The following is a 13,197-nucleotide window of genomic DNA, read 5'->3' on the forward strand; positions in this document are numbered from 1 at the left end:
TGAAAGTGTCATGATTCTTCTCTGTTGTTTTTAAAAACCAAGAAATTCTTTTAATTTATTTGTTTTTGGTGGGAATTAAACTGAATTTTGAACACTAAACAGATACTGCAAAGCTTTGGGCAAAGACAGAATGTTATATATAAAAAAGTAGATCTTTCATTTAGTTTGTCTGATACTGTTGAATAGTGGGGTGGCTCACTCCTGCCACTATTGATCCATCCCACACCTACTGATTTCACAGCTCTTTTCCTTGCAAAATTTACTAGGGCTATGAAAGCACCAGGAAGTGCAAGGAGAAGCTTTTTGGGAAGGGCTACAGGACCCCATGTTCAGCACCTGCTTCCACTGGTTTGTGGTCACCGTTAGTGCTGCTTGTTTGCACTTTGTGGATTCTGATTGCCAGCTGGGAACTGGAATCTTGTTAGAAAAAACTGGTTAATGAAGTAACAAAGGTCTCTGACCTCTTCAGCAGTTTCATACACCTGTAAATATTTCTCCCAGCTCCAGAAGGAACAAAGAATCAATACTTAATGTGCTGTAATATACCTCAGTGGAAATAATACACCCAATATTCAAAGCACAATGCCTCACTCAGGTGTCAAAATGCCTGGTTAAAGCATTTTCTTCCATTCCCTCTTAAGATCCACATTTTGGAAAGATGCCTCAGCACATCTCCAACAATGATTTATCCTCCTGCTCTATTCAAGGAAATAAAGTGACTTCAGCCTCCTTGTTTAACAAAATAAAATAAAATCAGACACAAATCCAACCTGGCAGGATAAAAAAATATATGTACATATAAAGAGAGAAGTTCTGCTTTAGAGGAAGAATATGAAATTATATTGTAAATTAAATTACAGGAACAGAGAATAATATGAACTGGAAAAAAAGATTAGATCCAAGGCTGAGTTTCAGTCATTGGCTTTCCTGGATTTTACTGGGCCCATGAGTCTGGCTCAGCTGCCCTCAGACAGACACAAGAGTCTGGTTAATTCATCTCTTCCTTCTTCTGTAATAAATATGACTGACAAAGAGGAGAAGAAAAAACAGGAGGAGGAGGAGAAACCTGCTTCAGATTGAAGCCTGGTAGAGCTGGAGGGCAGCTGCACCATTGATGGGAGGGATGTGAGGGGGTTTTGCCTGGAGCCACCCTTGGAAAGCTGCCTTGTGGGGAAGGGGATGCTGAAGTACTCGGGGCTAGGTGGGAGGAAAGGGAGAAACAGAGTATTAATTATCTAGACAAGGTAATTAATACGGAATTGGAAGGGAAGGGGCTGAGCAAATGAGCAGTCTGTGGAGGAAGATTAAGCAGCTGCAGTTACAGAGGAGGGGGCAGTTGAACAGGCAGGTACTAAACATGATATAGGGAAGGGCCAGGGTGGGCATTCTGCAGCCTTTTGTGCCTCGCTCTGCTGTGTGGGGAGCAGACAAGGGACACCTGGCAGGTTGCTCTGGAGAAATTAAGGCATAATTTTTATATCTTATTTATCTTAAATGCGTCTTTGATTCAGTTGTACTTAAATTTTCCTACAAAGAGAAATGAATGCTTGATTTGGGATCTTAAATAGAAATATCTGTTTTTCAAGGAAGCTTAGCACCTCAGCAGAGATCTGCAGAGCTTTGAGCACCTACTCTGTTCTAGAGAGCAGCCAAACTCTTTCCTAGGGGAGCTGCCAGAGTTAAAAAAAAAGGGGGAAATAAATATATAACATTTGGATGAATTCACTGGGATGTGTTCATCTCCCAGAAAGAGATGTGAGGGACAGGCCACCTTCTAGTGCTGGCTTCAGGTCATTCCCAGGGTTTATGTGAAGGTACAAAAAGGCCACTGTGCTGGTCTGAGTCATTCTAGAGATGAGGGCATGATGTAATGATGGGTCTGTTTAGGTTTTCTTCCAATGAGGAAGAAAATTGACTTTATTTTTTCAATTGTTGCTGTGCTGGAAAGCACCTGCTGGTCCAGAGAGCAGAAACACCTGAGCTGCTCCACAGAGGATGCACCTGGGTCTTCAGCCATGAGACAGGGAGAGTCAGTCCAGGTGGATTTGGGAAACCAATCCTAGTTCCCTTCCATCTTTCTGCTGGCAGAGCAGATGGGGGAACCCTTCCACAGCCTCCATCAGAACAGCTTTGCCTCGGCTACTCTTGAGCTTTATTTTTGTGCTTTGAAAGCTGCCATTTGCCCAAAACCGAAGCCATCCAGTCCCCTGCAGGTGCCTCTGTGCTCCTGGCTGGAGGCTGGGCACAGCACAATGGCCTCAAGGGATGGCAAGAAGAGAGAGGCAACTTTTCCCCCAGGGAGGTGTCAGCCAAAGGGGCTGGCACCGCAGTTACATCCAGAAGAATGAAATGAAAGAAATAAATAAAGGAGGCACAGCGCGTCCTACAAACAAGAACATGTGTCTGCATTTATTAACATTTCCAGCGCGGATTTAATTCCCAGCAAAGTGCTCCTGCCTACACGGAGCCCGGGCGTGTTGCAGGAAAGCTCTCGTTAAGTTCCACACAAGCCATCTTCTCAGCGCGTCCTCCTGGGGAATCTTCAAACGGATTCTGTAATTTCACTGATAAATGGCTCTTTTGCAAAACACTATTTACATTCCAGCATCAGAAAAGGCTGGCGACTCTTCCTCCCTCCACCCCTCTCCATCGTCTCCTCCCAGCGCCTCCAGGGATGGAGCTCCCACCCACTCCAGGGATGTAATAAAACATCTGTAGGTCCTGGAAGGAAGGAGAAGCTGGCTTTTTCCAGGAAGAAAAGCAGCTGTAGAACAGCAGCAGTGCCTTAACTGGGATCTCCCTGGATTCTCGTGGAAATAGGGAGACATAGCCAGATTTGAGTCAAAGACTGGTATTAGGATTCTGGGGCTGTGTAGGGGCCTTTTTGTTTTGTTTTTTGTTTTTAGCTTGGCATTGCCACAGGTTTTCTGGGTGGCCTCAGGCAAGCCACTTAATCTCTTTGGGGTCCTGTTTCCATGGGCGCTCACAGGATGAAGACAGCGACTTTATTTCATTTGTTTGTCCTGCCTATTCTGATTACAGCTCCCTGGGGGCAAGGATTGTCTGTCATTAAACAAAGCTGCCTGTACGTGGGGATCCCAGCTTTGGTCTGGCCCCTGGGCACACAGAACAAGAAAACAACATCTGACAACCAGTCTAGACAGGAAAATAATTTGCCAGAGAAATGCAGTTTGGTCAGTGCTTCCCTTTAGTGCTTAACTGGGCCTTTTTGTTTTTATTGGTCACATATCTGCTGACCTGCATTTAGGAGCGACAGGGTTTGGGGTGATTTCAATCTCTATCCATTTGCCTGGAAAAAGGAATAAAGAATCAGATCATAGCAATGCTTCATGTTCTCTCTGAAATAAATGGGCAGGAGATCTTTGTCCTTTTTAATGCCTTTATCCCTTCCCACCACTGGGTGTTTGTGCAGGGCTGTCAGAGAGCAGCCAGACCCCCTGGATGTGTTGGATGGGTTGTGACTGAGCTCTCAACAAGAAAAAAGGCCCGAACAGTGAACACAGCAGAAATGTAGACTTCTGCATGGTTTTCTTCCCAAGAGGCCTCTGGGTTTCTTTGCCAACATTTTGTTTTTGTGTTGCTGTGATGCCCTGTGGTCAGCACAGCATCAATAGAGCTGATTTTCAGTGGGATTAGTTGCAGTCTGAGCATGGCTGGAGGTCCCTGTTGGTGCTGGTTTGGAGCACTGGCTGCACGCCTGGCTCACGTCCCTCCTGTTCCTAGGGACAGGCTCACTCCTGGAATTCACAATAACCAGAACCTTCCCTCCAAGCCTTCTAGCTCAAGTGTTCAAAATTCAGTTTCATTCCCACCAAAAAGAAAGAAATTAAAAGAATTACTTGTTCTTAAAAACAGAGAAGCATCATGACACTTTCAAAGCAATTTCAAACTGTTTCAAACAAGATGGTTCTGGTTACCACTAGCCTTGGGAAAAAGAGCCAAAATCACTTTTGCGTAAGCATTGAAATATCTACAGTAGGACAATTTTCATATCATTGAGAGCAATAGTTTTTTGGTTTTTTTTTTCTTCTCTGCATTTTCTTCTCTGCACATTCACTCTCAAATCTGCATTTACAGCCCTCTGAATGGAGTCCAGCTAAATTTTTGAAAGGAAGGGGAGTCAATGCACCAGAAGAAGGTTGGCTGCTTGCTCTTTTTGCAGAAAAAAATAATGGCCAGGGCTCTAGAGAGCACAGACCGGGCTCTGCAGGTTTCAGCACTGATTTCTATCCCTTCATCCCATGCATGAGTATCTCAGCTGTTGCATCTCAGTAAATCCTCACCTTCAGGTTGTTACTGGTTTTAAACCCAGTGAGTGAGGAGAACACATCTTGCCCACAGCAAAGGAAATTTGCAGATGTAGAGACCCCTGGAGTCTTGAAGATGGCACCACACACCTAGCAGAAATTTGGTTTATTTTCAAATTGGTTCCTAAGGAAACCAAGTTTCTTTTTCTCTGTCAGTCCTTCCCAAATAACTTTTTCATAAATTTAGAGTTTCAAGTACATTTTATGCAGTGGGAAGGAGTAATGAAACTCCAACTCAACTGGTAAAGCTGGCAGAGAAAAGAATCTGAAACTGCTGCTGCTCTTGTCCTGTGCAGTAGTTCAGCAATTCCCAGGTCAATGAAGCTGCTGCCCCCTGCCCAGCACTGCTCCAAGAGGAGCTGGGGTCCTTCTGAGTCACTGGTGGGAAATCCAGGTTACCAGATTACAGGACAAAAAGGAAACTTGGCTTTCTTCCTGCTGCCTTGGGAAAAAACTTATTTATTTGATGGATCACGATGACATTTAAAACCCTCACTAGGATTTATGGCTAGATGTAGGAGCTTCTGCCTTTTTCCCAAGTGCTCAGTAGCCAAATGAGAGCTCAGCATGTGGGTTAAATGGTTCTCAGGAGAAGATCCCATTACACCAAGGCACCATGCTGAGTGTTGTTTCAAGTTCCCAACAGAAGGGTATCCAATGGACTTTATGAGGCCAGCAAATCACACCTGACTGCAAAGAAACAAGCTCAAAAAGATAATTCAGCCCTTTCCTTCCAAAACAAGAGTGTTCAGCCCAGTTGTGTCTTGTGAAATATGATGGAAACGTTCAGTTTTAGTTCCAGGGCAAGGAAACACCAGGTGTTTGGCACCCTGAAAGAAGCTGTGAAATTGAATTTGTGTTCTCTAAACTACTTTACTCAACAGACTGGAGGGGAGGAAAGCAAGCAGGATCCTGGGCTGGCACTGGGGAGAGCTTGGAGCTGGCAGGGGAAGGATGGGGCTGTGCAGCTTCAGTACCACTGTGCCAGCCCTGCTCTGTCAGAGCCTGGCCTAGGCAGGCAAAGAGGAACCTTCTCTTTTCCTTCTCTTTTCCTTCTCTCAGTCTCAGTTTGTTGCTTCCCTACCAAACCTGGGGGATGTGTTAGCCATGAATGAACTCAGGACAGCTGTGCTGTTTCATTTTCAGGTCAACCACTTGTCTCAGGGGGGAAGAGGAGTGGGGGTCGTCCTGGCAGGAGGCAGAGCCTGATCATTATCTGTTAATGGGGAAGTCAATTAAAAGCCTGCCATTGCAGAACGCTTTCTGATGACTCTAATTAGCCAATAATTGTGTTATCTCGTTCAGTGGTGCGATATGGTGCAAGGCTCCACAAAATGAGGTGGGGCTGGGCAGGCTTGGGGAGTCCTACAGGCAGTGGCTATTCATCCCAAAATTTGTATTTCCTCACAAAGCCACCAACCGGTGCAAGATCTTTTTGAGACTGGAGGGAGCTGTTTCCCTGCAGCTTGGACTAAAGCTCTAGAGAGAATTTGGATTCAAATTCACCTCCACGACTTTCCCAGCTCACATGGCTCCCAGCACCACATACTGCCTGTTTTTAATCCCACTCCTGGAAGCTAATTCCTCCCAGATATTGTACAGGAAACCTACACTGCTGTGGTGGCCTGGACTCCACTGGTGTGCTGAAGTCCCTTTATTAGTGCTAAATCATTAAACTGTGAGCAAAACATCGCTGAAATCTACTCACAGTAGTAGTAATAATAGTGCTTATAATAACTGCAGTGACACCACCTTGGTCTCCTGTGGTAACTTAGTGTGGATAATTTCAAAACCTTCAATAAGTATTAAGAAATTCTTAAAATGCACCCTGGGACTGGTAGGAATGGTTCTCCTCTTGCAGGTGGAGAGGTGGAAGGAAGAAGCATTACCAGGCAGGAGCTGGGGTGCAGGAGATGTGGCTTCCTAGAGAGAGAGATTATTGGTACCACATTTGCCAAGTCCTCCACGCTGGAGTTTTATGATAGGAATTTTTATACCAGCACTGCAAAAGCAAGTGCATTCCTGAGGAATAGCCCTCACTGTGGGTACCTGCCTGGTGCTCACACGCTCTCAGAGGGAGATTGCACAACAGCAGGGCTGGGCTGCAGCATCAGGGGAAGCAGAGGCAGCCTGGCCATGGCATCTTCCAGTTCCACTTTCCCACAGCCCATCTCTTCCATCTCTGCTGCACCATTCCCTTCTACTGACCGTGTCAACCCTAACTTTGTATCTGTTAAACCTCAGGTAATTGCTTTTAGATGGGTGTAATTAAGAAGCCATTAGTGTAAAGTTTCATTTCAGTTTATGCTTTGGTCTCCATTTGAGCAGAGAAATATGAAATTAAGGTATTAGCTCCTTTCAGAGAGATGAGTCATGAGCTAATAAGTTTCAAGAGCTGTTTCTCAGCTGTAATGATCCCCCCCCCCCACCCCCCCGAATATTTTCCTCTTCCTCCCAAATTCTTGCTTCTGGATAATTCCTTTTTAAAAGAATAAAAGGGGGAGTATAACTGAGTCACCGAGGAGCTGCTACTAAAACAACAGCCAGAGAGACACGAGCATTTGTGCAGAATTTCCCCAAAGCAGCCAGGGCTGAATGTGGTGACAGCACAGATCGGGGTGACGTGTCCAGTGTGAAGGGGACATCCAACACTCAGAGTCCAGCTGTGCTTTTGGCCAGGAAGAAGGAGAGCAGTGACAGCACAGAGTGCCCCGGGAGAGGGCAGGGAAGATGCCTGAACTTCCCAGAGTGGAATAGAAAGGAGGGATGGGATTTTGCCTAGGTGTGTGGTGTGGGAGAGCCCAGCCAAGCTGCAGTGCCGGGGCAGACGATGTCCCACAGGGACAGAGGTTCCAGCCCCAGCAGGGGCTGAGCAGGGAGTGCTTTTCTCACTGCTCCCTCCCAGGCTGAGCCAGCAGCCTGTGCCCAGCCCATCCCTGCAGCTCAAACCCTTCCGAGCTGAACCAATGGCTTACCTTCTCCACTCCTGCAAAAAACACGTTCACTCTCCTGTGAAAATGTAAAAAGTTTAATAAAGGACAAGGGGATACAAGGACTATAGAGCAAAGGTTATTATGGCCAGGTGCATTTGGCACTCTCAACCAAGAGCACCCTGTTATCTTCGGGGATAACCTTAAATACCTTTCAATTATATCCGCCTGTTGCATATTCATAGACCCTTATGCATAGTAAACTTTTCCCTAAACTAGTTTACATCTTTTTACATGGCCCCTCCTTGGGTCCACCTTTTTAGAGCATGTGTATTCCTTGGTTGTGGTTTTAGTCCATTTTTGTCATCATCTTCAGTTTTGGGCTTTGGTCCACACTGCCTTCAGACAGTGAGTGCTGATGGTTGGCAGATCTGTACAGGTGTCCTCATCCTGTGTTCACTGGATGTTATCCCATCCAAGCAGGCATTTTAACACAAGCAGCCATTTAACTACGCTTAATTAACAACAGAAATAAAACCGGTATCTTTATACTCTGACACCACACATATAAAATCCACTTTAATACTTGCAAAAAGCCAATATTATAATATGTATCTATAACACTTCCCATCCCTGCTGTCCCCGAGGAGTATCATCTACCTGGCTGGAGCTGGGGAGCAGCTCGGCTGTGCCAGGGCACCCTCCGGGCACACACAGCTGGCCAGATGTGCTGGCACTGGTGGGGAGCAGCTGAGACACCCGGAGGGGACATTCCCTCCTCCAGCACGGTGCTCAGCTCACAGCGGCAGCATTCCCAGAGCTCAATCAGTGACAGTCAGGCGTGTGTGTGCCGTTAATCACGGCTTAATTAAACTTCTCACTCTCCAGCAAAGGGTGCTGCATGCGAGGAAGGGAGAAGGGGAAGAGGTGTCCTTAGTCTGAGGCAGTGAAATGCTTGTGATCATCAATAATGCATGGCAGTAATGTTCCTGTATGAATTGGAAATGCCAAGCAATCAAAGGCCATATGTATTTAGCTTAGATCCACATGATGTCCATGTATTTTTAATAGTGTGGCATCTTTGAAGTGTGTTTATGAAGCACAGTGTTCCTCTCCGTGGCTGTGGAGCAAAAAAATCACCCCTGGCTGGCAGGAATGCTCTTCCTCCCCTCCCCAGGCTCTGTGAGGATGAGGATGCACCAGTCCTGGTAGGAAGGAGTGGAGAAGAACCACACTGAACCCCACACTGGCATGTTCCTTCTGTCTGTCTAACGATGAAATAGCTTGTTAGAAGTTGGTCCAAAATCTCTGGTCTAGTGAGGAGCAATGGGTGATTCCTTAATATTTTCTAGAATATTCTTCTCTATATGAATCTAATGTCAGTCTGCAGTTGGTTTGATCATTTCCAGTACATCTGTAGGACAGGCTTAGTTCACTTGTTTTAAAGCTGGGAAATAAATGGGAAAATGGGAATCAGAATATGGGACTGGGAGCATCCATCTCCAGGTCAGTATCCTGAAAAAGGGAGAGAGAAAAGGAAAGAGAAAACAAATCCCATACCTGCTTAGCAAGGCTTTTAAAATGGTAGGACAGCTGACAGGGGAAGTGGGAGTCTTTAAATCAGTGCTAGAGGTCTGTTTTAAGGTGATGCATTCTCCTTCAGTTGGGAAGTTTTGCAGTAGTGCCAGCTTATGTCTTTAAAATGAAGAACCAGATGCCTGAGGTTTCTTTGAGAGCTGGCAAGTTGAAATGAAAAGGAAATTCACCTGATTCCAGCAGTTCTGTTTGTTTCTTTTTTTGCTGCTAATGTGATGTTAGGCTTCTGTTTGCAAACATTGCTGGGGAGCTGCTGACCTTTGCTAAGTCACCAGTCACACGTGATAGTGGGACCCTTGAATATATCTCTTTTTCTGAAAGCATTTCTGCCCGGGTCAGATATCACAATATGCCACTGGTGATGCTCCCTGAGGCACAGCGCGGTTCCAGCAGAAACATGGGGTTTAGCAAAGCCAGAAGAGCTCCTGAAAGCTGCAAATCTCTAATTCCAGCAGAGATTTTGGAGAACAAAATAAAAATGACCTTGCCATTGTAAAGCATTGGTGGGGAGTGTGCTCTCTCACCTCAGTTAAGTCACTGGGGAGACCTCCCTGGTTTTTTCCAGCTGCCTTGACTGTGGCCCCTTGTCCTGCTGAGATAATGGAAAAGGCACAAATGCCTCAGACACTTCCATGGACGTGCTCCAGAACCAACAAAAAGTAAAGAAGATGGGAGAAGAGGGTGGGGAAAGGGCAAAGAAGGTGTGTTCATACAAAACTAATTCTTTTGAGTTGTGAGCCTGCTGAATTGGCTGTTGGGTTATGTAAGAGGAGTCATTGTGCTGGTGTTGAAAGGGCAGCCTTGCTCCCAGAGCTGAGCACACCACTGGAATTTTAAGCAGGCAGGCTGAAGGAGGGAGCAGGGCCCATCCAAAGCCATCCATCCTGCTGCCTTCCCACTCTCATCCCAGCTGAGTTGGGCACGTGAGCAAGGTCATTCCCTGCACGGATCCCTGCCAGCCCAGCCAAGGCTGCTGTTCCTGCTCTGCCTCCCTTTCCCCTCCTTCCCTTCCCACCCCAGCCCTTCCCCTGAATCACAAACACCCTGTACTGCTGGCACTACAGCAAAATTAACAAACAGCCTATAAATTTTACATGAGTTCCTGAGACCAGACAGAAATTAATTTGATGTTGTCTTTTGATAAAGATGTAGCCCCCTTTCTCTGACTTTAATTTGTTGGCTCCCCCCACCACCGCCCTTCACAAACACATTTTTTTTTTCTCGAAGGTTGCAATTTGGTCCTTGTGATAATAGAAGTGCATAAATAAATTAATAACCCACTTCAAATAACCCCTGGCTTGTAAATAGGAACAGAGAGAACACCATCCCCAGAAGGGAAAAAAAAAAAAATCAAGTCCAAACACAGTTCAGTTGCCTCTGGTTTGGATTAGCTGGGGATATTCTGTGCACAGGCTTTGGTTGCTCCCCAAAAGGCCCCGATTTTCCAGGCACAGCTTAGAGGGCACAAAGGATGAGCAAACCCAATAATCTCTGGACTGAGAGGCAGGAGAAGCTGAGCAAGGAAGAAGCTCGAGGCCATCACCAGGTGGTCATTTTGAGCACAAAATTACCTGGAGGTGCATTTCTCTCTTAGAGAGGCAGCAGGAGCTATTAAAATGTGTTGGCATTTAAGGGATTGGGAAGGAGGATGTGCAGAGAAGGGAGGGAATTGAGGAGTGTGATGAACCACTTTCAATACTCCAGTGGAAGCTCGTGTAGGAATTTGTCCTTGAGTGTTCCCCAGTCCCTTTGGCCATTTCGTTAACAGTGTTACTGAAGCCCTTTCAAGCACTGCACAAACAACAGCTGGTATTCTTTATTTTTCCAGCAGTTATCAGTGATAAGAGCTAAGTTAAGAACATTTTTTAAAATATATATTTGCGAAAGAAGCTAAAGAAATGTGTCAAAGGACAAAATGCACTTCACATCATTTAGAGTTTGAAAATATATTTTGAAAGGGCAATGAAAGGAAAAGAAAGAATTTAAAGAAAAGTGTAAGCCCATGTTTAATCTGGAGCACTGCATTTGCTTAAGATCTGAAGGTCTCTTCTCAAAGTTACTTAACCTCTTCACCTAGTTTTACTTTAAGCTGATTTTTAAAATGAAATGCTGATGTGAAACAAAGAAAAGCTTAGTATAAAACACTTAGAAATCTTTTAAGAAAGTTTTGAAATGTTTAAAGATTTTCAAAATTCTTTCTGTTCCTTTTTTTTTTTTTTTTTTTTTTGGTCCAAACCTCCTTACTGAATTTGATCCCAATTCACTGTGATTTTCAGTTCTTTGACGCTAAATGTTTCCTTTAATATTTCTATCATTTTCCAAAGGGTACCCAGCTCATGCCAAGGCCTTCCATAGCACAGAATCAGCTGCCTCTGCTCTATTCTGCTTCTGCTCTTCAAAATGCAGCTACCTTCCCCCAACAGATTCTCCTCTTTGCCTCACATTGGTTTTACATGTCATTGATTCAGTCATTTGGCCACTTAGAGGGTCTCATGTCTTCTGTCCTCAAACCTCTCCTTTCTTTTCTCCACAGTGCCTGGATCACCCCTTTATAGCCCCACAACTGAGTCCATAATTCCAAATTTAAGGGTTTTGACCACAGATGGTGGCTGTGCTGATGGACTTGGCTGTCTCCAAGCATTGCTTCCAGCTTTGCCTCCTGGAATGGCTGAGGTTTCCATTCTAGAAGCTGAGTCCCCCCTGCACTTACACACCTTTCCTTTCCTCTACAGACAACAACAAAACCGCTGAAAAGAAGATTTTAGATATATATTTTTAGGAGCAGAGTTTAAAGGACACTTTGCAAGGCAAAAAGATAAGAGCGTGTAACAAACGTGTGGTGTCTGACTCTCTCTCTTGGAGACTTGGCTTTGATTTTTCTTGAATTGTTTTTTGTCTGAATTTTTAATATAAAGTGTTAGGCAGCTTGTCACTCTTTATGTATGGAAAACATAATACTCTTTGATGTTCTCAGTTACTGTGTCATGTTTATGTGCTCTGACAGTCTTTGAACCGTGGCTCACTGCAGACAATGGGAAGGAATCCTCAGAGGGGTGGAAGAGGGATTTTAAAAGAGCCTCATTTCCTAATCCCAGAATGGCAGTGTGTCACCAGCATCCACACTGGTGTCCAGTGCCTTCAAAACAAGGGAATATTTGACTGACTAAGTTGCACAAGTGAGCCCAAGGCGTGTGACATCACTCTGAGTTATGTCAGCACTTCAAGGGCTTCACTGAGCTACTCAGACATTTCCAACCATTTGTTGTAAGGAAAGACAAACTTCTGGAGCTTCACAAAATTATTGTCAATTATTTAAAAAGAAAACAAAATTCAATGAGTATAAAAAGCCATGTTTCACCCCAGTGCTGATCACAATGACAGGAGCTGCTAGTAAAATAAATACATCCCTTCTGTAAGGGCTTTTGTAGGTACCCAAGAACATAAAAGTGACAGGCGGCTGTTGCAAGGAAATTAGGGATGAAAACATCCAGATCTGTTCCTGTTGAATACTAAGTACACACCTGAGATCCCTGGTGAGGATGCCCAGAAGCTGTCCCTGTTCATCCTCATCACCACAATGACACTTGAAGGAGGCACCACGGAGCTGTGTCCTGTGGAACTCTTTGCATGGCCTAGTGTGTTATTTAATGATTGTCAGGGCACGAGGCAAAGTGTAGGAGTTCACTCTGGCCTTTCCTGAAAAACTAAATAGATCTAAAATCTTCTTTTCAGCAGTTTTGTTGTTGTCTGTAGAGGAAAGGAAAGGTGTGTAAGTGCAGGGGGGACTCAGCTTCTAGAATGGAAACCTCAGCCATTCCAGGAGGCAAAGCTGGAAGCAATGCTTGGAGACAGCCAAGTCCATCAGCACAGCCACCATCTGTGGTCAAAACCCTTAAATTTGGAATTATGGACTCAGTTGTGGGGCTATAAAGGGGTGATCCAGGCACTGTGGAGAAAAGAAAGGAGAGGTTTGAGGACAGAAGACATGAGACCCTCTAAGTGGCCAAATGACTGAATCAATGACATGTAAAACCAATGTGAGGCAAAGAGGAGAATCTGTTGGGGGAAGGTAGCTGCATTTTGAAGAGCAGAAGCAGAATAGAGCAGAGGCAGCTGATTCTGTGCCATGGAAGGCCTTGGCATTTGAAAAATGATAGAAATATTAAAGGAAACATTTAGTATCAAAGCCAGAGCTTTTATTCAGTCATTTAAGTGAGGATTTAAATGATCTCTCTTTGCAGACCCTGTTAGGGTTTGTTTTAGCAATTCAGGGATCTTTTCCTCACAGGGAATGTGTCAAAACACGCATTATGTGGTTGTTTCAGTAATGGCAGTGAACAGAC

Source organism: Onychostruthus taczanowskii, unplaced genomic scaffold, assembly GCF_017590055.1.
Source record: "Onychostruthus taczanowskii isolate IOZ18803 unplaced genomic scaffold, ASM1759005v1 scaffold25, whole genome shotgun sequence".
Classification (NCBI taxonomy): Eukaryota; Metazoa; Chordata; class Aves; order Passeriformes; family Passeridae; genus Onychostruthus; species Onychostruthus taczanowskii.